This window comes from Passer domesticus, chromosome 2 (assembly GCF_036417665.1).
Source record: "Passer domesticus isolate bPasDom1 chromosome 2, bPasDom1.hap1, whole genome shotgun sequence".
Classification (NCBI taxonomy): Eukaryota; Metazoa; Chordata; class Aves; order Passeriformes; family Passeridae; genus Passer; species Passer domesticus.
The window spans coordinates 76,160,246-76,185,089 of record NC_087475.1 but is presented as its reverse complement, the minus strand read 5'-3'; the positions used below and the strand labels follow the sequence as shown (position 1 = coordinate 76,185,089).

Below are 24,844 nucleotides of genomic sequence, written 5' to 3'. Positions count from 1 at the left end.
AATAATAACTCTACAGAAACAATAATAATGCATTCTTCTGAATTCTGTTGCTGAACACACAGAATAAAAACCAAATGAGGTAGAAGGGGCAATTTTCTGTTTGTCTGAAAATGCCCTTCAAAGTCTGTTATGCTTTAAATAGTGTAAACAGAGATTTAGATGAAAAATTAGAAGGCTTGCTCTTATGTTAGGTGTTTGAGAAGCATGAAGGAAAAAAAAATTAATCCAAGGAAGATGAGCATACTTAGCTTGGAATTCAGTGCATAATTGCCAGGGAAAGAGCTATAGCTTACAGAAGTAAATCAGCAATGGTAGTTCATAAAAGTTGAACAGTAGGTGATTTTAATGCTTGTCTTCCTGTCAGTATTTTCAGTCACAGTCTCAATGTGATTGACAGCTGAGTTGTAGTCCAAGTAGTTGTAGCTCCACTAGCCAATTATTAATGTATGTTGAACTACCCTGCACAGCATTTTTGTGTTACTTTACCTTTACCCTGAATTTTAAGGTACCCAAGGTGATCATGTTTCCCTTTCTGAGTGAGTAATGGAAACGGCCTTGGGCTTATTTACAAGCAGTACTGATTCATGAGCAGTAGTCTATTTGACATTTTTTTGTTAGTGTCCATAAAACATTATTAATTTAAAAAATGGAAATATATCATATTAGACATGCTTGGTTTGGTAAGAATATATCACATCTTGAGTAAATTAGGCCTTTGGGATCTTATACCAAGTTGTATCTTTTCAGAAGTACTGAATATCAAGTGACAATCTACCTGGTAACAGGATGAGGTGTCTCAATATGTTACTGTCTTAGGTAGAGTCTGTGATGAGTAAATTCAGACCTGTGTAGTTCATACAGAGTTGACAAACAGTTCTAGTGAAATAATAATACATTTGTGCCTTCCTTTGATTTATAATTAACATTGCATTCATTTTCCTGCTATCTCCCAAAGTTCACTTTTTCTTCCCTTTTTTTGTAGCTGTTCTTGAACTTTTTTATGCATATCTTAGTCTTTCTGAAGGCAGGTATATTGGACTATGCTGCACTAATCCTCCATAATTGATTTGGGATGTGTGCCAGTCTCTTTTATTATTCTGTGCTGATATCTTTATATGACTGGCTTTTATCCAGATGCTGTCATTTTTTGCATTCTCTTTATCCTTTTGCTCTTTTTGTGCCGAGAGACCATATTTTTAGCCTTTGAGTGTTACCCCTTCTTTCCTCTAATTTGCAGTGTACAGGGTACAAAGGACAAACTTTCAAAATATTGAGATCCCCATGATTGGCCTTTCTAATATTTTTTTCTACTCTTTTTGGTTAAGGCCATTGTTTCATATAGCTACTAAAATGACATTTAAAGGTTTCATTCATTTTATTCTGATTTAGTGCTTTGGTGAACTTATTTTCATTGCCTTAATTTTTTTTCTTGAAAAAAAAAAAAGCATTTTACTTTGTATTTTCCATACTATATTTTATTCGTTAAAGAAAAGGATGTGATACATAATCAGAACATTGTACTCTCATCATGTCCCCATATAGGTTTCTGATAAGGCAGCTCCTCTGTGACTGCTTTACCCCACCATATGCCCTGGCATGATAGGGCACAGACTTTTCCAGAGTTCAGTTGCTAGAGTCCCTTGGGAGGCAGACCTGAAGGGCAAAGTAGTGCAGGAAGGCTGGACATTCTTCAAGATCAAAAAAGCCACAGGGGAAGGCTGTCCCCATGTGCCAAAAGATAAGCCAGAGGGGCTGGCTAAACAGAGAGATTTATCTGGAACTCAGGAAGAAAAGGAGAGTTTATGGAACACTTTGGAAAAAGGGGCAGGCAAACTCACAAGGACTATGAGGATGTTGAGAGGTTATGAAGGGGAAAATTAGCAGAGCAAAAGCCCAACTAGAAGTTAATCTCTCTACTACCATAAAAGACAATAAAGAATGCTTTTTCAAATACATTGGCAAAAATGAAGGGCCAAGGAGGGTGTGCATCCTTTACTGGATGCAGAGGAACACGTAGCAACAAAGGCTGAGGTACTTAATGCCTTCTTTGCCTCAGTCTACAATACTAAGATCGGTTGTTTTCCAGGTACCCAGTCCTCTGAGCTGAAAGACGAGGATGAGGAGCAGAGTGAAGTCCCTATAACCCAGGGGGAAATGGTCAGCAACTGCTGCACCCCTTAGACACACATAAGTCTGTGGAGGTGGATGGAGTTTTCAGTGGGGTGTGTGTCAGTCTCTTCTCCAACGTAACAGGTGACAAGACAAGAGGACATTGCCTCAAATTGTGCCACGGGAGGTTTGAATGGGGTATTAGGAAAAAAATTTCTCACCAAATGGGTTGCCAAGCACTGGAACAGGCTCCCCACAGCAGCAGTGGAGTCACCATCACTGGAAGTATTTAAAAGATGTGTAGATGTGGCACTCAGGGACATGGCTTAGTGGAGCACTTGGCAGTGCTGGGTTAAACTTGATTATCTTAGAGATCTTTTCCAACTTAAACAATTCTATGATTTCTGTAAAGCATGTTTTAAAATAGATAACTTTATAATGAGCTTTAATGTAATGGAAAATCATCTTGGTTTTGTACTGGGGATCATTGTGTTTTCATCATCATTATAAGGCTCATAATATATATGATTTCAAAACTCGTAATATGTATGACTTCTTTTTGATTAAAGGAAAGAAGCTATTCCTAGAAAAAAGAAAAATCCTATGTTGTTTATATTTTATTTTCTTGCATGGTCCAGCTCTTTCTTCATGTGTCATCTGTTGCAAAATGAGCTCTGCTCTAGATAATATAGAAGAAAACCAGTTCCTTCGTATCTTGCTATGAATTTTCAGCAGCAATCTACAGAGGAAAAAAATGTAAAATTCAGTTTAATTGTGGGCCAAGAGAAAATCACATATAACCAATATCCTTAATACATAGTTTTTTAGTTTTTAATCCAAATTGCAACCAAACCATTTGTCATTTCAGACCATTAAACCTTAGATAATAGAGCAACCTTATTCAGCACAGTGCATTATCATTCCCTTAGTCAAAAATGTGTGGCTAATTCAGTCAGTTGAACTAATATGATTAGTAGGCTGTATGTCAGGTTGACATTGATAAATTAGGTATTTTCTGGAGAAGAGGGCTTCACAAACTTTTTTTTTTTACCTTATTATCAGCCAGATGCCGATCACCAGCTTAATGAAGACGTTGTAGCCATCCTCTCCTGTGTTCAGTTTTTGACATCATCAGTGATTCATTTTTTACTACTCTAAGACCCAATTTTTTGCATGTGGAAAAGTTTTCATGGATGAACCCAGCCAGACCCTAAGTATTTGAGTAAGAAAGTGAGCAAGTGAAAAAGACTTTTAGTTAAAGTTCTTTTTGTAAGCAAGATTATGATTTTCATTTCTATGGTTTTAAGGTTGTAAATACTGGAGAACATAGGCATAGAAGTTTGAGATCTGATTACAGCAAATATAAGGATTTTACCTGGATTCTTTAGAGATTACTGCTTGGATGTATTCCTGGAGTATTATGTTTCCTTTGGTATCCTTATGCAAATTCAGGTAACACCTTGTTACTGTGTATAGGTTCTTTTTAGTAGTACTAAAAATAATAATGAATTATCATGTCTCTAATACAATTTATGTAATATACTATGTGGAACTGATGCAATTTCAGTCATTCCCCATCTAAAACAGTATCTGAGCCATTTTCAAAATATGTTCATTTCCGTAATACCTCTGCTATGCATTATTAATTATAACTTGCCATTGTTTTACAGAAGAACTGGAAAACAGAGGTTCTCTATATGCTGTTCTTTGAGAATAGATTCACTAATTGCCCTTGTTATTCATGAAGAGTGATCCAAAGGCCAGGTTTAGAGTAAGCCAGCTTCTGTATGCAGTAGGAAAATTTCTAGTACCTCCTGCATTGTAAAGTGCATCCAAAGGCACTGCTATCTGCTGTGACCTCAGATCCACCCCAGCAGAATGTTGTTTCCCTGGCTGTGCTCATATTTCTTGCCCACCTTTGCAGTGGCATCACAGGACTAGTATCATGCATGCAAGAGGGAACAAATTTCTTAGAAGGTACTGATTTACAATTTACAAGGGAGAGTGGAATTTTTAGTCAGTCCTCATTCTAACTGCTTACAAGATAGATACCATATCCCATTGTAATATTGTAGATATTTGGCTTTCTGTCCTATAACTGAAGCAACTTATCCTTGCCAGCTAGTGTTCAAAAATTTTGGGAAGTCAGGAGATTATTATCATCTGTACACAGGTATTAGCTCTGAATCCAAAGGCTGCAGTATTTAGCTGATTTAGATCGTGGATTTGAATTTTCTGAGCAATTTGAAATTCAAGACATAGCACCACGGAAGATCAAAACCTTGTGCAGTCTATCCAAATGATTCAGTAGGCTATTTTACCATCTTGTCCTATGATTAACTATAGCGAATAGTAATTAGCAAGGGTGCTTTAAGCTCTTGATTTAATGTGCTTTTAAAATAGGTACGAGGTAAATGGAACCCTGGACAATCTTTCTGGCTTTCTCTTCTCTAGCATTTCAAAGGCACCTAGAAACTTGGCTTCTTAGTACCACTAAGCAGATTTTAGACCCAAAGGGCATGAGATACATAAAAATTAGTCTGGCTGTAACAGAAAATGGAAAGGGCAGATTGGCAGCATTACATCGGAGAACACCATTTCTTCAGCATAAAAAAATGAAAATAATGTGATACCAGGTTGGACTATCTCTTAGAAGTCTTAGACTTCATATGACATTAATAAGCTAATTATTCTCTCATGCTAGCATTATTATCTACAGGAGAAGAATGTAATTTTGTGCATAATTTATTCTTTCCCCAAGCTAATCCCATACTCTGGGGAGAACTTTCAGAGTTCGACTCCAAATTTACAGGACTTGAAGAGATGTTGAAGTAAGTGTACCTGCTGACACATGAACATGAGTGAAGCTGACATTAAAAAAAAAAAAGGCAGATAAGCAAGCGAACTACCAGTATTACTCATTGCTACAAAATGTAGTGAAGGTAAGAGTTCAGGAGGAAATAGAAAATACTGGATGATTTGTGAGTAAGCATACAGCAGCCTTGTAGCACCAAAAAACAACCTAAATGGAAGGTGGAGAGGGATTTTTAAAAGGACATGTAGTGACAGCACATAGGGGGACACCTTTAAACTGAAATAGGTCAAGGTAAGATCAGATATTAGAAGAAATCCTTTACTCTGAAGGTCGTGAGGCACTGGAACAAGTTGTCCAGAGAAGTTGTGGATGCCCCGTGCCTGGAAGTGTTCAAGGCCAGGTTAGATGTGGTACTGGGGACATGGTTTAGTGGGAATTTGATAGTGCTTGGTTAACAGTTGGACTGGATGGTCTTAGAGATCTTTTCCAGCCTAAATTAATCACTGATTTTGTGATTCTTGACTGATAAGTCACAGAAAAGCAGCATGATCCACCGTGAAGTTTAATGTATAATATCATCTCAAGCCACCATTGAAAGAGACTTCTATTGCAAGCTCTGTAAGACCTGCTGAGCATTAGTGTTATTTATTTCTCACAACATAGCTTTCACAGGATTTTCCATTAAGAAATTTGCTCTGGACTTTGCTTTCTATTCAAGATTTCAAAGTATGAGGAATTTGGCTCTCTTTTGAGTCAAAAATGGTTGATTCAGTTCATTAATCAATTGATCTGTTATTAGTGTACAAAACTGAAGCAAAAATTCCATGAAGATAGGATAAATGTCCCAAATATTGTGGAAAAGGACTGCAAAAGATCTGTTAGACTGAATTATTATATAGAATGAGTTCCTGCTGTGAAATGGGATAAAAAGCTAGTGGTTGGAACTGGTATTTCAGAAAATATTCCTAATTAAAAGTAGCTCAGATTTAGTATCAGATTTATAGTATAATTTAAAGTAGAACAATGTAAGAAAACAAAAACAAATTGCTGTTCATGAAGTATAAGTTCCTTACTCCTTTGGTGCAGTTTAGCATGACTGATTTTTCTGGGAAGTTACATTTTCACACTTGGTATAACAATCACTATCCCAGTCTCAGTCACTATGTAAACATCTACATGTAAATATGCATATAGTGCAGGGGACTGATTCTAGAAAGTATTTGGGCACCTAATCTCTACCCTTGTGTCCTCCAGTTTCTTTCCTAATCAAGTCACAATAATCTATCAAACACTTCCAATACTAAGATAGGAATCTACTTTGCAAATATTATTTATTAACTTCTCGGGGCCTGTGAGTTTGGCAGACTTTGGACAGCTGTTTTAAAGACCAGTACATGCACATTCAAAGGTGCTAAAATTGATGATGAGGCACATCAGTGGAAGAGCTGTGTTGAGTACCTATCAGACTTAAATTCTAGTCCTCTGCAGTCAACATTTCTTTCTGGAGTCACCTGTATATATGGGATATAAAGCCCCAAAAATGTGCACTTTTATAAAATTTCTTGTACTCACTAATCTCTAGTATATTTCTCTGTAGTATTCTCTTGTACTTGATATTCAATAGATAGATGATTTCCCAGAAGTCAAAGCAAATGAAATATAAATATGAGTTTCAGTAGGACTTCCTAAGGCATAAGTAAATGGGATTTTTCCAAAGTTCATCTTGCTGTCAAAGTTTATTGTGAATTTTTAGTTATTGGGGGTATTTTTCAGTCTTTTGTGCAATGATTTATTAATCCTTATTGCCAGAGAATATGGAGCTCTTCTCTGCAGATTTTTTTGCTTTATGGATCACAGCATGAAGACAGTGACAAAGCTTAGACATGGCAAAATTTACTTTATTTTCTACAAAATAAAATAGAAAAGATACATAATTCTATTTTTTCACTCTATAAGAGATATTATAAAGTACCTTATCATTGAATGCTAAATGGCATTCTGAACTGTATAAATTATACAAGCTGGACAAGACATTTTCACAAATAAAGCATTTTTATTTGAACTTTCTGTGTAGGCAAAGAAAAGCCATATGTAGTTTGTAAAAGAAATTCATGCATACTGCTCAGCTCTAGTTGCTTGCATTCCAGTAAGTGATAGCTAAGTCACCTTAGCTTTCTCACTGCATATCCACTCAAGGGACGCAGAAATCCCACAGCACTGGCAAGCCATAAAATTGGAAGAGACTATGTAAAGGCTTTTCCAGCTGTACTATTTGAACTAAAGAAAAGCTTTGCCATTATTTACAGACCTTTCCATGCCTGTCTTCTCAGGCAGCTATGATTACGTTACTGCTGGATGATTTTCCGTGGCCCTCTGATTCAGCACGCCTGAGATATAAGGAAAATAATGAGGCCCTGAGTCTGAAAAATGTCTTGAGCCTTATTTTAAACCTTGCAGCATCCATCTTCAAATTGAACCACTTTACAAGCCTAAGTATAAGCACCCACTTAATTATTTTGTGGAATGGGAATGCTGATGAACCACAGAAGTAGTAGAGAGAGAAATCTTACTGAAAGCTTTTAATAGAGCTTTGCTCTGTGTCCCAGCTTCTCAGCATATTGTAACACCAAGGGCGTAGAGCAACAAACCCCCCAACCCCACCAAACAAAAAACAAAAGCAAAGAAACCACCCAGAAAACAATTGGTGAGGAAAATGAAAAAAAAAAAAAAAAATACACAGTTGCTACTAAGAAAAATAGAATATGTGTAAATAATTTTTTTTTATTTTTCAGATATTTTATGTGAAACATAATTGTCTTAAGAAATATGAAGGTACTGGAAATGTATTTCATGTGCTATTAAAATAAAAAAGGTGTAGTGACTAAAAATGGATTATTTTAAAAGAGCTAAGCTAATTCCAAATTCCTCTGAAAATCTACCAGGTGCTCTTTTAGATGTACCAAGTGTATCTCTCTGCTATTTTTCATTTTAGTCTTCCTATAGATTTTTTATGAAATTTGATATATGATTAAAAAGTGATGACTTTTTTTTTGGTGGTTGATTGATACCACTGTCAAGATCCAAGTTTTTGGGCTCCCTCACTGCTATGAGAGGGAAAAATCCACCCCTGTTATCTTTTTTTAATGAATTTCCTCATGCCAGTATTGTACCTCCTGTACAGCTTTGGAACATGAGGGTTCTAAGTGAAGAATCTGAGTATTTTTCAGGTGGAACTGATGTTTGGAAATATTCATGATCAAATTATGGAAGTCTTGGACACCTTCTCAGGGCTGCATGGAATTTAAACATTCCAGTGCAGAAATGCAGGTACTAATCCCATCCCTCTAATGGCAAGGTTCAGCAGATGCTTTGTGTTCTTGTCCTGGGTAAGACCAGACAAGAGGCTGAAGTGTTTGGCTCCTGACTCAGTAAGAAGCCCTTTCCAGAGAGTAGGAATTCCCACAGTCCATACTCATAGAGCAGCCCAGATCAGCCAGGGGAGCCTTTAACTTCTCTTAAGAGGCTCTACAGAATCAGCACAAATCAGAACAAATGATCTCTGTTCACAAAACAAGACTCAAGAATATGTAATCTACTGATTTAGCTATATTTATAGTAGTACACTATACCCTCTAAAATAAAAATATAAGAAAAGACTTAGAAAACAAAGAGGTTGGAGGTTTAATTACTTGACCAATTCTGAATTATCATCCTTTACAAGTAAAAGAACAAGATTTCTTAGGAATGGAGAAGTTATCAAGTAAAGGGCAAAAGAGAAGTTTTTTAAGTAGTGGAAAGTGTTTTACAGAACAACTCCTTTATTGATGCTACTGCAGAAAGGGAAGAACAGAGTATGTACAGAATTTTAACATTCATCTCTTGTTTCATGAGACAGCACCTGAAGTAATATGTCCAGGGATTATTCAGCCTGGAGAAGGCTTCAAGTGGAATTTTATTGTGGTCCTTTAAAATGTATAGGCATTTTATAAGGAAAATTGAGACTTTTTAACAGGGCCTGTAGTGACAGGAAAAGGGGCAGTGTTTTTAAAATACAAGAAGAGTGGTTTAGAATGGATGTAGTGAAGATTTTTTTTTTTTCCATGAGGGTGGTGAGACACAGGAACAGTTTGCTGAGAGACTTTGTGGGTGCCTCACCACTAGAAATGTTAAAAGTCAGGTTGCATGAGGCTTTGAGCAGTATGATCCGGTGAAACCTGTCCCTGCCTCTGGCAGGTATGTTGGACTAGGTGTTCATTAAGTTGCTTTCCAACCCAAATCATTCTGTGGCTATGTTATGGAGTACTTTGTGCAGTTCTACAGCTCTCAAATCTGCAACTTGCCCCCGCTGACAGAGTAATCATTGTGGCATCTTTTCTATATGTCTGCAAGTAGACTGAGATGCAGAGGCCGGAGAAGTTCATTGAAGTGGTCTGAGGCTCTCCTTAGCACCCAGCTGACCTCATGGTCTTAACAACTTGGCAGCTCAGAAATGGCAATGATGCAGAAACTGTTCTGGATGTCACACCAATTCTATTATTTATTTGGAGCATACATAGTATGATTTGGTTATCTAAAATGTATGTAAGATTAGAAACATTGTAGAGAATTCATTGCAGCTTACTGGTACCACTTAGAGCTTGTAGAAGTGTGTTCCCTTCTGCAGTATCATCTGAGGACCCAACAGGATCCAGAAGGCATTTCAAATGGCACCAAATCCTCTAGAAAACAAGCCCTATTGGCTTGAAAAGGGGTGGGTGGAGAAAAAGGCACAAAGTTCACAGGCTCACTAAAACACCACTCCCACAGGACAGATTTTGGGGCAAAATATCCAATCAGTCATTTTAAAGCAGTGCTAAATCATCACAAAGTTACTTTCTTTAATCAAACTTACTCTCATAATAAAATCAAAATTCCTCTAACAATTCTAAGTTGTTACAATATCCATGTAAATTACTTCTGGGCAAATCACGTAGGAGTTTTATTCTGATCACTGTTGCACACTGATCTTGAATGCTTTCTTTTTTTAGATGCAATATATTCTCATGAAATCACATTGTATTATATATTTTGGATTAATTTTTTATTATAAGTACCATAACTTGTTGGGAATTACTGTTAGAGGATCTCAGTATTTAAAAGACTATTTATTAGGGTATTTTTGCTACACAGTCCTGAAAAAACAATAAATAAATAGACAAATTCCCTTATATCTTCTAAACTGGTTCTCCTTCAGTAGTGTAATTTATATGTTTCATAGGAAGCATTCACTTTCTTATACTTCACAATTACATTTACTTACAGGAGCAAGGCATGTCCTTAAAGAATGTGTATTTAGGATTCACTGGAAAATGGACACAGGAGAGGAATTCACATCCAAAGAAGAAGGAAAAAGGCCTTTCTGTGACTGCAACACCACCCATTATTGAATCATATCCTAGGTAGCCTGGCTTCTACAGAGTGGAAAAAAGACTATTTGAAACAGTATTTGAATTTTATCACTGCCTATGACAGTTGGCAGCCCTTCCCAAAGCATAAGTAACACTGCCATGATCTTTGTACCATTGGTTTTGTGATCCAGTGCAGCAAAGAAGCAGAGAAAATGTCTGGGTGGAAAAAAAAGGCATGAAGTTCACAGGTATCAGTTTAGAACTAGAAAATTGAAAAGTCAGACATCAGAAAAATTTTAAACTATGAGGAATGGTGCAATTTTCCTAGGAAAGCAACATCATCTAAAATGCAGTGTGGAATTTATTCAAATGCACTTTCTGTTGGATTATTACAGACATTAAAATATAACATGAGGCTCATAAATGTCACCTGAGAATAACACATAATCAAACTATAACAAATGATTTTGCAAACAACTGGAGTCTACAAAGTTCTTTTATGTGGCTGTGGTTTTATTCCCCTAGTTTTTGATAGCTGTGCCAGACAATAGATTCCTCTGTGGGATCTTCTTCACTAGATGACCTTAGTAAGCTTTAACAGTAAGAAAGAATGGATTAGGCACTAAAAAGAATTTTTCCACTGAAATAAATAGATCTGTGCTAGTTTAACTAGACTATTCTAGCTCTGGAAAGCCAATAATGCACATAGGAAAAAAGGTTGTGGTTTAGCAATGCCTAGACCTGCAAGTGAAATGTAGTCACTGAAAAGTAATGTTGTGGTAAGTGTGACAGAGAAAGCCCTTGGATGCCCTGAAGCATTAAGCAAAAAGCTTTAGTCACATGCAGGATTATTCTGTGGGATAAAAAAAAAAAAAAAAAAAAGCCATCATGATGACCTAGCACAGTAGATATGACATACATTAAAACTCACAACCAAAAGTAAGAAATGGGAAGTTGCCGCAGATACTAAAAGCAATGAAAAATGTGGTCAGTTGTCTTTTTGTGAAAAAAAATCATTTGGTGCCACAAATAGTGACAAATAATTCATTATTCATGGCCAGCATAAAACAGCAGGGAGTAAAATAATTGTTTATGCTGGATACATAATATTTAGTAATCCATGTCTGTGATTAAACCTAATCAATCCATTCCAAAATGACACTTGTCAGTGGAATACTAAAGACAAGGACAAAATTGTGCATGCTTCCATTATATTATACAAATATCAAAATCCCTTAGGATTAAAGTTTTCGCAGAAGAAGTACATCATATAAAAAAAGAGTTAATGAACTAATTATGAAATTATGAAACTTTACCAAAACATTTAAAGCTGCAATGATTAAGTAGTTCAGTGGAACAAGTGTTTCAAATCAGATCATCTGGAAAGATACCGCAGTGTAGCTTCTGAGACTGTTGGATACAAAATCCATCAGGAAGAGGATTATTTAGGTCTATGAAATAGTGAAAAATTAAGGAGTAATGAGATATGAAGCTCTCAGTTATTGTTAAATAAGTCAGTATCTAAAAAACTGTATCTTGCCTTCTGCTCAGAAGATGAAAATACTGGATCCTGAGTTGAGAACAGAATAAAATTCCACTAATGATTGCTTTTTTATATCCAAGTTATTTCTAACTTGAAGTGTACCAGAGAGTTAACACTGTGCATAAAATTATTCTTAGATATTAAAATTCTGATATGGAGGTTCATTCTAATATGGAACTATTTACCAAATAAGTGATTGAAATGGATAGAAAGCTTCATGCAATTGTGATGACTTTGCAGTTTAGGCACAGAGATGTAGAAATAAGGGTCTGTGAACATCCTGATGCTTTATAAAGCATGTGCATCCAGCATAATTTTATATATATAGAATTAGAAATAAAAATTTCATATATATAATTTTATGTATATGTATATTCTGAACTCTTCTCCATAAACATTAGTTCAGACACAGTTACTCCTATGTCTGAAGCTGAGTCTATATCTTTGTCTATTTTAAAACCCTAAGCATGAAAAAGGCAATATCAAATGCAAACCAGCTTTCATAACAGGAATGTGACTTGTTTCAGTGAGATCATCATTGTATAAAAATACCAACTCACAACCAAAATATATGAAGTAATACAGTCCACTAGACCAAACAGTCTATTACTTCACTTGAAACATCAATATTACTTTTGATTGGTTTTTGTCTTGTTTGAGCTTCCAGTGGCTCTGGTCTTTTGGATAGTGGTCAGAGTATCTTCCTCACTCTAACAAATTGTAACTACAGCACTTAAAAATCATGAGTGTAGTCATGATATTGCACAAACCTTCTCATGTTATCTAGGAATTACTATTTTCTTACCTCCTCTGATGTGTCTGAGTGGAAAACCTTTCTCTTGCCACTGTCACTGCAGCCTAGTGCTCCCATCCCCTTAGGGAACGTGCAAATGACAATTTGTGCAGTCCTCCAACCACTGGCATTTGACAGTCACTCCTACAAGACTTGGACACTTTTGTACCAAAATCAGGGTGTTGAAGGTTCACCGTACCTTCCACTGAGAGCTCTTCTCTGTGCAGTGTACATTTGTTCTCCAGACAACATACTCATAAATGAGCTGAAGAGTGTGAGCTCTGAGGTCACAAAGTCTGCTGATGATATTAATCTATTCAAAATAAAAAAGACAGGAGATCACTATGAAGAACTACGTAGGGAGCTTATGAGATTGAGTGACTGGGCAATAAAATGAAAGATGAAATTTGGTGTAGATAGATGTGAAGTGATGTATGTGAGGAGAAAGACACTCAGTTTCCTGTATAAATTGACAGGGTCTGAGGTGACCATTAATGTTATAAAAGTAAGACTTGAGGTTATGACAGATAGATCAGTGGAAAAATGCACTCAGTACCTGACAGAACAACCAACCAACAGAAGAAAAGAAACACCAAACCAAAATCAACAGATCACATCCCGGAACATACAAGAAAATTATTTGGTATAACAGAGAAAACTAAACTATATAAATGTATAAATTCATGGATCACCCTCATGCTGAATCCACAGAGTATTCAGAGCAAGAGCATTCCTGCCTACACCAAGCAGTGTCCATTTTGTGCAGAAACCAGCAGTCCAAAGGAAACAAAATTACAGCCTGATGCAGGGTCAGTTTGACAATGAATCATGCTGACAACCATGATCTGAAACGATCACTGAGTAATAAAGCCTTTGTTTCATTTGTCAAGCAAAAAGACAGAAAAGCACTTAGTAAAAAGTTTGTGGGAATGAGGAATATTTGTATTTGTCTAGCTTTTGTGTATATACATATATATCTATATATATGCATCTAAAGGAAGACAAGCTTTCAGAGGAACAAGCTTTTCACTAGGAGTAACACAGCAAGTATCAAAGCAAATTACAACTGTGATTAATTAAGATGGATATAATTTTTATACCAGATAAAAAACAGACTGTGGGTGGAGGGAATAAGAGACTGGAAAATTGTAAAGGGTTGTGAACCCATGTTCCTATTCAGTCTATGACTCCACTAGTTATGAATTTTAGTTGCCAAAATCGCAGATGACCATTGAAGAACAATACTCAGATGTAGCAATTGGTGGAAAAGAAAGGGATTGGAAAAAGCCCATATCTGATCAGAAACTTGCCTATAGAAAGCAAGAATATTGTTTTCTTACCTAAAGATCTGAGTTTTCTTTAAACTATACTCTTCTTCCCCAAGGATTTAGAAAACCTTCTTCATCTGGGAGAGACTTATAATCTTAAAAAAAATTCATCAAATGAAGTGCTTCTCTCAAATTTATTTCACAAAACATGGCTAAAGAACTACTCAACATACTTTATTCAAAGATTCTTAGATTATTGTACTCATCCAACATGTGTAAAGCACAGCTTCAGTTTATTTTTCCATGTGAGGGAATTGTAACAGTGTCTTACCTATGTAAATTAGAGATATTCCTGAATGGGGTACTCAGCCAGATACTTCAGCGAAGCTGTTTCATGTTGTCTGAGACAGGCAGGTAAATTCTGGGCAGGACTTGGAATATCCATAGAGGTAACAAAAGCCAAATATAAATAGAAGAGCCAGGTTTTATTTTTTTACTGAAAGAATTATTAGAGTATGAACAGTTTTCCAGACCTTTGTGTTAGATACAGCTCTAATCTTTCCCTTAAACATTCTGGGACTTTTTTTTACTTTGTGTGAAATTTAGTTCAGAATGCGTCCTCAAGACCTCCCACTTCTGCCAGTTCAAACTCTCACAGTGAGATGAGCAGAAGAACTAGCCTGAGAATTTGAGAAAGCACAGGCTTGTTGTTTAGTATTTTCAAGACTAAGTTTATGCTGGCCATAGCAGCAGTGACATTTACATCTTCTGAGGGGAAGCTAAACAGCATTGTGCATAGTTTTTATACTAAAATTTGTAAATAGATCTCCAGATGAGATCTGCTCAGAGACAGCCAGAGTTTGCACTGACACACTGTACTTTGCATTACACAGGTGAATCCATAAACTATGTGATGGAGTTCTAGATTTCATAGTTTGGACTAGAGGGGACTGTTACAGATAACTTAGTCCAAACCCCTTGTCAGAGGAAGAGATGCCTTCAACTAGTTCAGGCTGCTCAAAGCTGCATCCAATCTGACTTTTAATGTTTGCAGTGATGGGGCATCCACAACTTCTCTCAGCAGCCTATTCCAGTGTCTCACCACCATTATCACAGGAAATTTCTTCCTTATGTCCAATATAAACCTACCTTCTCTAAAACCAGCCCTTTATCCTGTCACTACACGCCCTGTCAAAAAGTCTCTCTCCATCTTTCTTGTAAGTCCCCTTTACATTTTGAAAGGCCAGAATAAGGTATCCCAGAGACTTCTCCCCTCTGAACAACCCCATCTATCACAGCCTGCTTTTCAGGGCACCATTTCTAGTAAAGCCAGGACAAAAAATTCCAGAAATATTCCAGGGAGGGGAACAGACTAATTTTTAAAGATGAAATTCTTTTTGGATGTCATTAATGCAATGAAATAGCATGGAGTGTTCCCTATTTTTCCTCTTAACAAGTCTAAATCTTCCATCAGGAAAGAGCAAGAAACTGAATGAAAGAGAATCTAAGTATGCCTAAAGAATTTAAATAGAGCAAGAACACAGTATTTCTGGTTGCCTATATATTTCTGTCCTGCAGTGATGTGCAAGCTCACTAGAGAATAGGGAGGAATAGTGAACAAGAGGAAATTATATATTAGGGAAGTAGAAATTATTAATTATTTCTGTTGCTAGAAGCTTTTCATGGAGTGTCTTATATTGGTCTACAAAAAAGGAAATGCATCTGAGGGCTAAAGGTATGAAGAAAGAATCACCCTAATTTCTTGTAATAGATGAGCAGCTGTCACACAGGTCAGGCATAACGAATTACAGTAAATGGGGTGACATCAGGCTGGCATCCAGTCACTAGTGGGATTCCACAGGGCTTCATCCTCAGCCCACTTCTCTTCAACATCTTCATGAAAATCTTGAATGCAGGCCTTGAAGGAATACTAAGTTTGTCAGTGACACTAAATAGGGAGGAGCTGTTGACTGCCTCAGAGGAAGAAAGGCCCTGCAGAGAGACCTCAACAAATTAGAAAAATGGGGCAATCACCAACTGCATGAAGTTCATCATGGGAAAGTGCTGGATTCTGCACCCGGGACAGAGCAACCCTGGATGTGTGTGTAGACTGAGGAGTGAAAAACTGGATAAAAGAGCTGTGGAAAGGAACATGGGACAAGTTGAACATGAGCCAGCAGTGCCCTGGCAGCCAGGAGGGCCAACCCTGTCCTGGGGGCATCAGGCACAGCATGGCCAGCCGGGCAAGGGAGGGGATTGTCCTGCTCTGCTCTGCACTGGGGCAGCCTCACCTCCAGTGCTGGGAGCAGTTCTGGGTGCCACCACATAAAAAAGACATTAAACTATGGGAGAGTGTCCAAAGGAGGGCAACAAAGATGGTGAAGGGCCTTGAGGGGAAGCTGTATGAGGAACAGCTGAAGTCAGTTGGTGTGTTCAGCCTGGAGAAGACTGAGGGGAGACCACACTGCAGTCTACAGCTTCCTTGTGAGTGCAAGAAGACGGGGATAGGCATTGATCTCTTCTCTCTCAGGACCAGTGACAGGACTTGAGGAAACAGCATGAAGCTGAATCAGAGGAGGTATAAGTTAGATTTTGGGAAAAGGTTTTCCACCCAGAGGGTAGCTGACCACTGGAATTGGGCTTCCCAGGGAAGTGGTTATAGCATCCAGCCTGTCTGAGTGTTTGGACAATGTTACAATGTTCTCAGGCACATAGAGCGATTCTTCGGGTATTTTGTGCAGGGTCAGCTTCTCCATATTGAGGTCTACTACCAAAATATATTTGCCAACATCCTCTCATAAGCTTGCCTGAAATACGTTGCAAGTAACTGGTCACAAACTGTTTGCAATTAATGGTGAAGAGGACTGTTTTGTTCTGCTGATGTGTATTAATTAAATGGCAAGATCTGAATCGAAGGTGCTGGGAAATGGCTTACTCCAGGTCGGAAGGCTATGACATCTATTGGGTTTCACATACTTCTTCTGTTTCCTACCACATGGTGTTTTTCCTGAAGGGAAGGAAAAACTATGGGAAGTGAGAAGACAAGAAATATCTGTGACCTATTTTGAACTGCAATCAAATAACATACAGCAGAAAAGTGGACTTCTGTAAAGTGAGAATGATATAATTTCCCACACAGCATCTCTTAATGTGCCTTGTATTTAGTTTCAAAGCTGTTTGGGATCAGACATACTTTTGACAGTGGATACAGACAATGACTGCTAGGCTGATGTTCTTGTGCAAGGGGATGGATGCCAGCAGCAGAGAACCAGAATCTGCAGGGACCTCTCTGCCAAGATTTGCAAAGGTGGGAACAGGTAAGACCTGCACCATGCACAGTAACATACTATGTGCCATGCAAAGGGTAGAAGGGATACTGAGTTTCTTGGTGCCTGGGGAATGACATACTATACATACCTGGGGAGAAAAACCACTTTTTGTTGACATGTGTAGGACAATCAAAGAAACTTAGATTTAGATAATCTAAATGGTGGTGTTTGAAAAGAGATCATAGGAAAACAAAAGTCAAATTTTCTGGGACTAAAGCTACTAGAAAAAACCCCAAAACTAACATATCTTTTCTGTTAAATCTCTTTGTGTGAAATTTGGCTTAAACAACATGGAATAGGTTCTATTGTTCTTAAGGTGAGGGAATGGTGAGGGCAGAACAGTAGATTTGGCAAGTCTGAGAAACAATCTATTGCTTATTTTTGTTGACCTTTGCTGCTGAAAGAATATTTTTCAGTATTATGCAGAGAGGAAATCTGTTCATAATAAAGTCCTGACTTTTTCCCTTCCTGCTCAGATTTTATCCCTAATAAAGGGTGTTGCTACATGGGAGCTATAAACATAGTACTGAAATATTTTTTACTGTTTGGGACCCTCAGTCATGTTAGAGTAGAATAAGAAATAAAAAATGAGAAGAAAAAAGGCTTTTTATGCTACTTTTTATATGTATGATTCAATAAATGTCCCATGCAGACTGCATAAATAGCCCTGGTGACACCCAGAACTCCCCCCTCCTGTGTGACTGCTTAAAATATGAGCATACAGAATCTTGGCTTTGGGAAGAAGAAGTCTTCTTTTTCTTTGGGAAAAAGAAGACTTGTTCCACAACCGCCAGTCCGTGATGCTGAAGAGGCATCCTTTGTCCTTAGGACTGATTGTGTTAGACTCTTGTTACAGTCAGTGGAGAGAAACAGGAACATTTAATGTTGCTATTCATCTTAATTAAAGGGGTCATCTGCTGTGGAAGTACGGATCACTCTCCTTTGACTCAATTGTCTCTGCACCTATAGAGACAGACATCTCTATATATGTCAGTCATTATTTTCCTGTGGTCAAAGGAGACAAATACCAATCCCCAGGGATTTTGGTGGTATACAGATGTTATAAAAACAAAGTCAGTATGAGATGAATGATAAATATTGTGCTAGGAGACCTGCAAAACCAGGCCGCAAGATTTTGAGGTTGGGCAATGAAAGTGCAGACACTTTCAACTTTCTGTTCCTAAAGATCTTTTCTATCCCTGTGAATAAAATTAGTGCTGATTTACCTTGAAAGGCAGTTATAAAGTCTGTAAATCTGTATAATTTTGACAATAGTCACAGGTAGACCAGAGAAAAAATAATGTGCACTTAGCTTTGGATCAGAACAAAAGTACCTGGCCAAGAAACAACTTATAGAGCTGTGAATTGAATAACACTTTGTCATCATTCTCCAGCTGAGTATAATTCATCCTGTGTAGAAACAGCCAACATGGCAGTCATTCGGTTTCCAGTATGTGCTAAAAGATAGGAATTCTGTAGTAAATTATTGAACATCCATTCATATAATTATGACTTGTGAGGTGAAATGCTCTCTTTAGAGAACAAAGAGTCATTGCCAGGGCTAAACTACTGTGAGGTGACCACAGCACTGGCTCAAGAGGCTGTCCACAGAGACAGAAGTGACAGCAGCTCACCATGTTGGCCATTTCCCCACGGGCCTGAGCTGTGGGGTTTATTCATCTCACAGCATTTAACAAGGCTGAAGAGCGACAGCCCATTTCCTCCAGGCAGCCAAGGCATGGGCATTCCCTCTGGCTGTGGCTCCTTAAATTGATATGGTGGCAGCAGGGAGAATGCTGGTGGTTGCCATGACAGAGGGGCTCAGGATGCATATAGGAAAGGCTGTGTGAGTGCTGACCCAGAGGGGAGGTGAAGAAATCAGTGCATGAGGCAAGAGGAGAGGGAGAGGAGGGCAGGCTGGCTGAGCTCATGCAGCACTCAGGCGTTGCCCATGGTGTGAGAGATGGCAACTCCCCCTCTTCTACAGAGCCAGAGGCTCACACAAGGCTCTGGATCTAAGTTCTTAGCCACACAGCCACAGGTTCCCTACCTTCTCTTACAACACAGACACCAAGTTAAGGAGAGACTTGCAGAGCCATAGGAATTGGTTGCCAAAGGCCAGTAAGTATGGGCGTAATATTGCCTGTTCTGCATTTTACAAATCCAGGTACGAAAAAGGACAGGACCAGACGTGGCATATAGTGATCCTAAGCCACACAGACAGAAAATCTTAGGGACATGAGATGAGGCAAGAGCAAACACCCCATTTTAACATGTTAACAGCTCTGTGATGTGCCTGAAGTACCTATGAAAATAACTAAAATTATAAAATGATTCCTGTCAGGAAAAGAAATGAAATCCTGAAATCAGACAACCAAGCAAAACAAACACTCTGGTAAGGAGATATGACCAAATTAAAATGCAATTGAAAAAAACAGAAAATTTGAAATGCAGTGATTATGACCAAATATACCGAGATGAAATGACATGCAGTGAAAAGGACCAAAACTTGAAGAACGTAAACAAAGAGACAAAGAAGAATCTGAAGAAATGAGATACCACAAAAATTAAAAAATAAAAATTAGTGAATGAAGTGAAAACAAGAAAAGCCAATGGGATGACATGAAAAGAAGGGAAATAGACCAGAGCTTGCCCAATAGATCCTCACTGAAATTGCAAGATTTCATTCCCTTTTTTAGGATTAGGGTAAATAAACATAGGTCAGGAGTGATTTAGGCAGAAATAAATGTGCCCAGGGACAGGATGCACTATATGACTTCCCTTCATGAATTATGTCATTATATGTGTCTCTACTGATGACCTGTGAGGAGTCCAGGAATCATGTGAGTATGGAGAATGACTGCTCCTAGTGAGTCTTACCAGTATAGCTGCAGTTTATTTTATTTTAATGATGCCTTTTTTGGAACATGTCAAAGAAGACTTTGACAGAATTTCTGGGTTTTTTTAAGCACTTTATAAACACTGGAATTTTTACAAAGGAGTAATCACAAATTTTGGCAAAAAATTTGAAGAGCTTATGCTTTTTTATATATGTTTTTAAAAACTACAGTCATTCTCTTTATGTTAGAATTTCAGGGATGAGTCTCATCAAGGACTTCAAAAACACTTTAGGTGAGATCTGAAACTTGTTTATGACACCAGAAATTTTCATATTACTTCTTAATTGGCTTCACGTCAGGCTTTTTGTGTGCTGTTCATGTAGTAATTGCTGTTTTGGATGAACACACAGTATTTTAAATTTTCCTTTTACCTTGGTTAAAGGAAGTTTTTTTCCATGTCCACAATCAGCTGCATGTGTCCAACACCATGATCCTGGGCTGTGTTTAGGAAAGCTGTGATATATCTCTTGAATAAAATCTGCCTGCCTCAGTGACTGGAAGAGACTTTGACTATTTTTGCCTGCTAAGAGGTCATGATACATCTTATGAAAAGACAAGCTGTGTTATCAAAATACTGCTAGCCACACAGAATAGCACCAAACCCCCTTTCTTTCTTCAAATGCACCTCAGACTGAATTTAATGGTGCTGCTATTTTTTCTCAGACATATTTCAGACTACACTCACTCTGCCTGACACAGACACCCCCCTCAAAAACACAAAAAGAATTTTAAAAATTGTCTGCAATTGAACCCATTAACATTTGTTAACATGTCAAGACTAGAAGTCTGACAACATGTAAGTGCTGTTTAAGATTGCTACACAAATGAGCATTTTCCCCCCTTCCCTATGCCTTTACGTGGGTTTTTCCCCCACTTCTCTCCCCATACCAAATGCAGTTACTAGCTGAATTTTTAAACTAGAAACACACATTCTCAATGCATTTTAAGAAAATAGTTACTATTTTTAAAAGAAGTATAGAAGCAAGAATTACCGTAAGATGAAGTACCTGGAGTGTCCAGACTTAAAACCAGTATAACTTAAAGGTGTTTTAGGGGGAATATTAGAGAACTATGTGAGTAATTATTACTGAAGAAGTTATAAACATCATGAATTTGAAAGTAGATGGGTTCAGACTCTGTTTAGCATTTTGGAAGTGTCTCTGCAGTCCTGTAGAGTTGCTGTTAACTCTTCAGGTAACTTATTTTCCATTAAAAGCAGGAAAACTTTACAAAATACATACTTCCAAGTAGCAGTGTTGCCTAAAGCCATATTTACCTTTCACTATTTCTGATAGTGAGCCAGTGAGTAATCATGCCGTGAAGCTTGGATGGTTGTTCTTCAGCAAAATCCAGGAGTCTACAGGAAGGAACCCCAGGGAGAACACAGCCTGTTGGTTGCTGAAGGCACAGCCCTGGTTGGGGCACAGCTTGAGGGTTTCAGAGTTCCTTTCCTCAGAAATGCCTGATGGGTTTTGTGGCCAGTGCTTTGAATGTCTGCCTGCCTCCCCATGCCTTGTTCTTCAGTAACACCCAACACCTCTGCCTACTGTTAAATTACAATTTCAGTCAGGTTGCAGGAGCTAAGCAGGTGATGACAGAATGTTACTCATGGTTTTGAAGCAGTGACAGGGAAACGTCTTTAATGTGTATCTGTGATGCAGGGAAGAGGAAAAAGCCAAAGGCTGTGAGGGGAAGACAACTTTGTTTAAAACTTTTTTCTGAGCAAAAAACTGGTGAGTGGCTTCCATGAGGAGTGATGGGTTCTTCACCTTTTTGGATATTGCAAGTCTGTATACTTTATTTCAGGTAAATAATGAGAAGCAGAATCATAGGAAGAACTATAGAAAAGGTTGGAATAAGGGATCTTATATCTTGTTCTGGCTTCACTTAATTCACATGTAACAACTGCTCATTTACTGCATGCCTCTCAAGTCTGCTTGACACATGCTTCTGATAAACAGCTAATGACTTTTTGTAAACTTTGGAGTATTTTCTGCCAATATGTCAAATATAGATGCAGCCTCTTCTGCAACAGTCCCAATAAGTGAGGTGGGTTAGTAAATCAAGGCGTATGGGCTTAAAACAGCCATGAGTCTTCTTTAGTGCATTTGCTGGAATCACAGAAAAACTACCATAGGCATTCTAAATCATACAAAATATAATACAAGGATCAGGCTTTTTTTTCTTCATGGGGAGAAAGAGGGTTTTGATGCTTATATTTCAGTAAAAGCTACTCATTGTTCCATTGTAGTCTTGATAGTTAAAGTTTCTTAGCTGCAGTCTGAACATAGTGCACATAGATTTACTTGACTAGTGGTACTGTTATGCCATCTACATGCCAACTGTTTATGGAGTAGCACTATAAATTGCTACCAGCTCACTGCATTTGTCTGCATTCTAGATATGCTAGAGAGATTACTCTTACGTTGCCTTTCCTACCACCCCACCCCCCTCTTTCTCCATACTCCACTTTTAAAGGTTTTTTGGCTTACTTTTCCTAAAATTTTTTAAGTTTTTGAGTAAGAATAGCATCTGAACATTTATGTAATAAGGAGCAAATAGTTTAATAATTTATCATTGTTTCAGTCATACTGAAGTTCACAGTCTTTCAACAGTAATGCCAGTTAAGCGTGAACTTAAATAATCATTTGATTCTTATCAATAAAAATGCTGAAGAAGCTGTAACTCAATAACTAGTAAAATGTGTGTCTAAATGGGCAGTTTGACAAAATTAACTACAGTATTAAACCACAGCCAGTTATCTCTCCTTGTGTGTGTATCCTTAGATTTATAACCCCTTAGCCATCCACTTGCAAGTGATTTTTAAAATATTTTTTTTTCACTGAAGTCTATAATATGATGTAGGGTATTTTTACAACAGATGTTCTTTGTGCGATTTAGCTTCAGTTACGGATAAGAAATGGCTGAAACTCCTGCTTGCTTTGTAGAAAATATTTCTGAAGAAACAGAAACAGAAGGTGTTTCTGCCTACAAAGTAGTCTTGTTTATATCTTATAAAATAAATATATAAAAATATTCTTGTCACCTGCTCAGTGTTGAGGGTTTATTTTATTTTATTGGTGCTTTTAAATTTTTTTCATTGTTTTGGGCAACTCTCAAAGATTTGCTAGAGCTGTTTAACAAAATAATGCTGTCAGAGCAAATGGGCAACTACTGGACAGGGCCTAGTCTGGACATTAATATGTATTCTTTTAATAGCCCTTTGCTAGAGCATTTGCAGAAACAATGACATGGTTTTGCTTGGAAGCAGAGGCAAGAGCAGGGTGCTGTTTCTGTGTCCTGCACATGGTCCAAAAAAGGCTTCTGGAGCCCTGGTTTGTTCTCTCAGGTGACACTGAGCACAACAAGGAGAAACTTGGTTTTCACACATTTGTTTACACAAGAGAAAGTGTAATCCCCTCCATCTTAACCCTCCTTGATTGCATGGTGTTATTAGAACACCTCTTGTTTCTTTTTTCCCCTGAGCTAAGTCTACTCATCCTTTGTGAGTTTCTGGGACTTTTGATCTATTTGCTCTTCTTGTGTTCTGCCTCTCCTTACTTGTAGAAACCAAGAGACAGCAGAACAGAGGTTTCTTTCTACCACACTGTTCACTGCCATATCCATATGGGAAGTGCATAGAGGGGCTTTTGAACTGATTCTTTTTTCTTTCTATTCTGGAACATAAAGAGATTTGGTTTTCTTATGCATAAATCAAGCTCTGTGTCTTGAGGATTGTTTATTATCCCATCCTGTTTTTGGTGTCTTTGATCTGTTTTGCTTGGTTGTGTGCTCAGGGGTGGCAGCTGTCCCTGCCCCCTCCCCATCCTCCCTGGTTGTGGGGCTGTCATGACAAATGGAAGCTGAGCTGGGGTTTCTGGGGAGAACTGAGGGCGAGGCGAGAGGCAGTCTGCTCTTTTCCAGTGGGTGGTTTGATTTGATACACACGGCTGGTATCTCTGACCAGGGATCTTGCTGTTTCTCTGGGTTTTGCCTGCTTCTTTTTGGTTTTTTCTTTGTTGTTGTTGTTGTTTTTTTGGTGTGGCGTTGTTGTTGTTGTTCTTTGGGGGGCCTTTTTGTGTGTGGGGTTTTTTTTGTTGTTGTTGTTGTTGTTGGTCTTTGTTTTTTGCTTCAGCACTGGGACTGAGCTTGCCCGCTTGGCTTCTTTTGCTGTTTTGCTTTTGGGGAGCCCAGAGCCAGTGGATGCCCCACAAGGACCTGGGACCACCAGCACAGGTGAGAAAAGCCCAAGGAGCCTTTACCGTATCGCGGAGCTGGACTGCTACTGCCCAACCCACACCGTACCTCCGCCATTGCTCCGGGTTTGTGCTGCACTGTAGCTTTTCACTCTCTGCCTGCTGGACGTCCTGCCATTCCAGCTTGCTTCTCCAGAGGTTTCCTGCTACAGCTCCTTTTGCTATCCAAAGGGCTGGGTGATCCCAGCGCCCTCTGGAAAGCCATAAAAGAGGCCCCTTCTCCATCCCTTCCCGCCAGCTGCTTCCGCCATCACCGCGTGCTCCGCGCGCCACAGCGCCGCCTGCAGCCGCGGGGGAATCACAGCACCTGCCCCGCCCACCGGGAGCCACCAGCGCCCCTGCTGGCCGTGACCGGGACTGCACTGACGGGGAAGGTGCCGCAGCTGGAAGGATGGCGCTGGGCTCCCGGTTCTGTTTGGTGTTAGTGCTGTAGTTGTTGTTGGT

The 24,844-nt window shown here is 38.4% G+C and overlaps 2 long non-coding RNA genes across 2 annotated transcripts; one reads left to right on the top strand and one right to left on the bottom strand.

Annotated features, from left to right (window-relative positions):
• Nucleotides 1-2,593: 2,593 nt before the first annotated feature.
• Nucleotides 2,594-20,618, bottom strand: LOC135295526 (uncharacterized). The gene is made up of 3 exons (XR_010357653.1): nucleotides 20,516-20,618; nucleotides 12,660-12,960; nucleotides 2,594-2,848 (listed from the first exon to the last, which is right to left on the bottom strand). It is a non-coding gene; the product is annotated as an uncharacterized LOC135295526 (long non-coding RNA).
• On the top strand, nucleotides 3,999-10,587 carry LOC135295527 (uncharacterized). The gene is made up of 3 exons (XR_010357654.1): nucleotides 3,999-4,086; nucleotides 4,871-5,051; nucleotides 10,226-10,587. It is a non-coding gene; the product is annotated as an uncharacterized LOC135295527 (long non-coding RNA).
• Nucleotides 20,619-24,844: the final 4,226 nt, after the last annotated feature.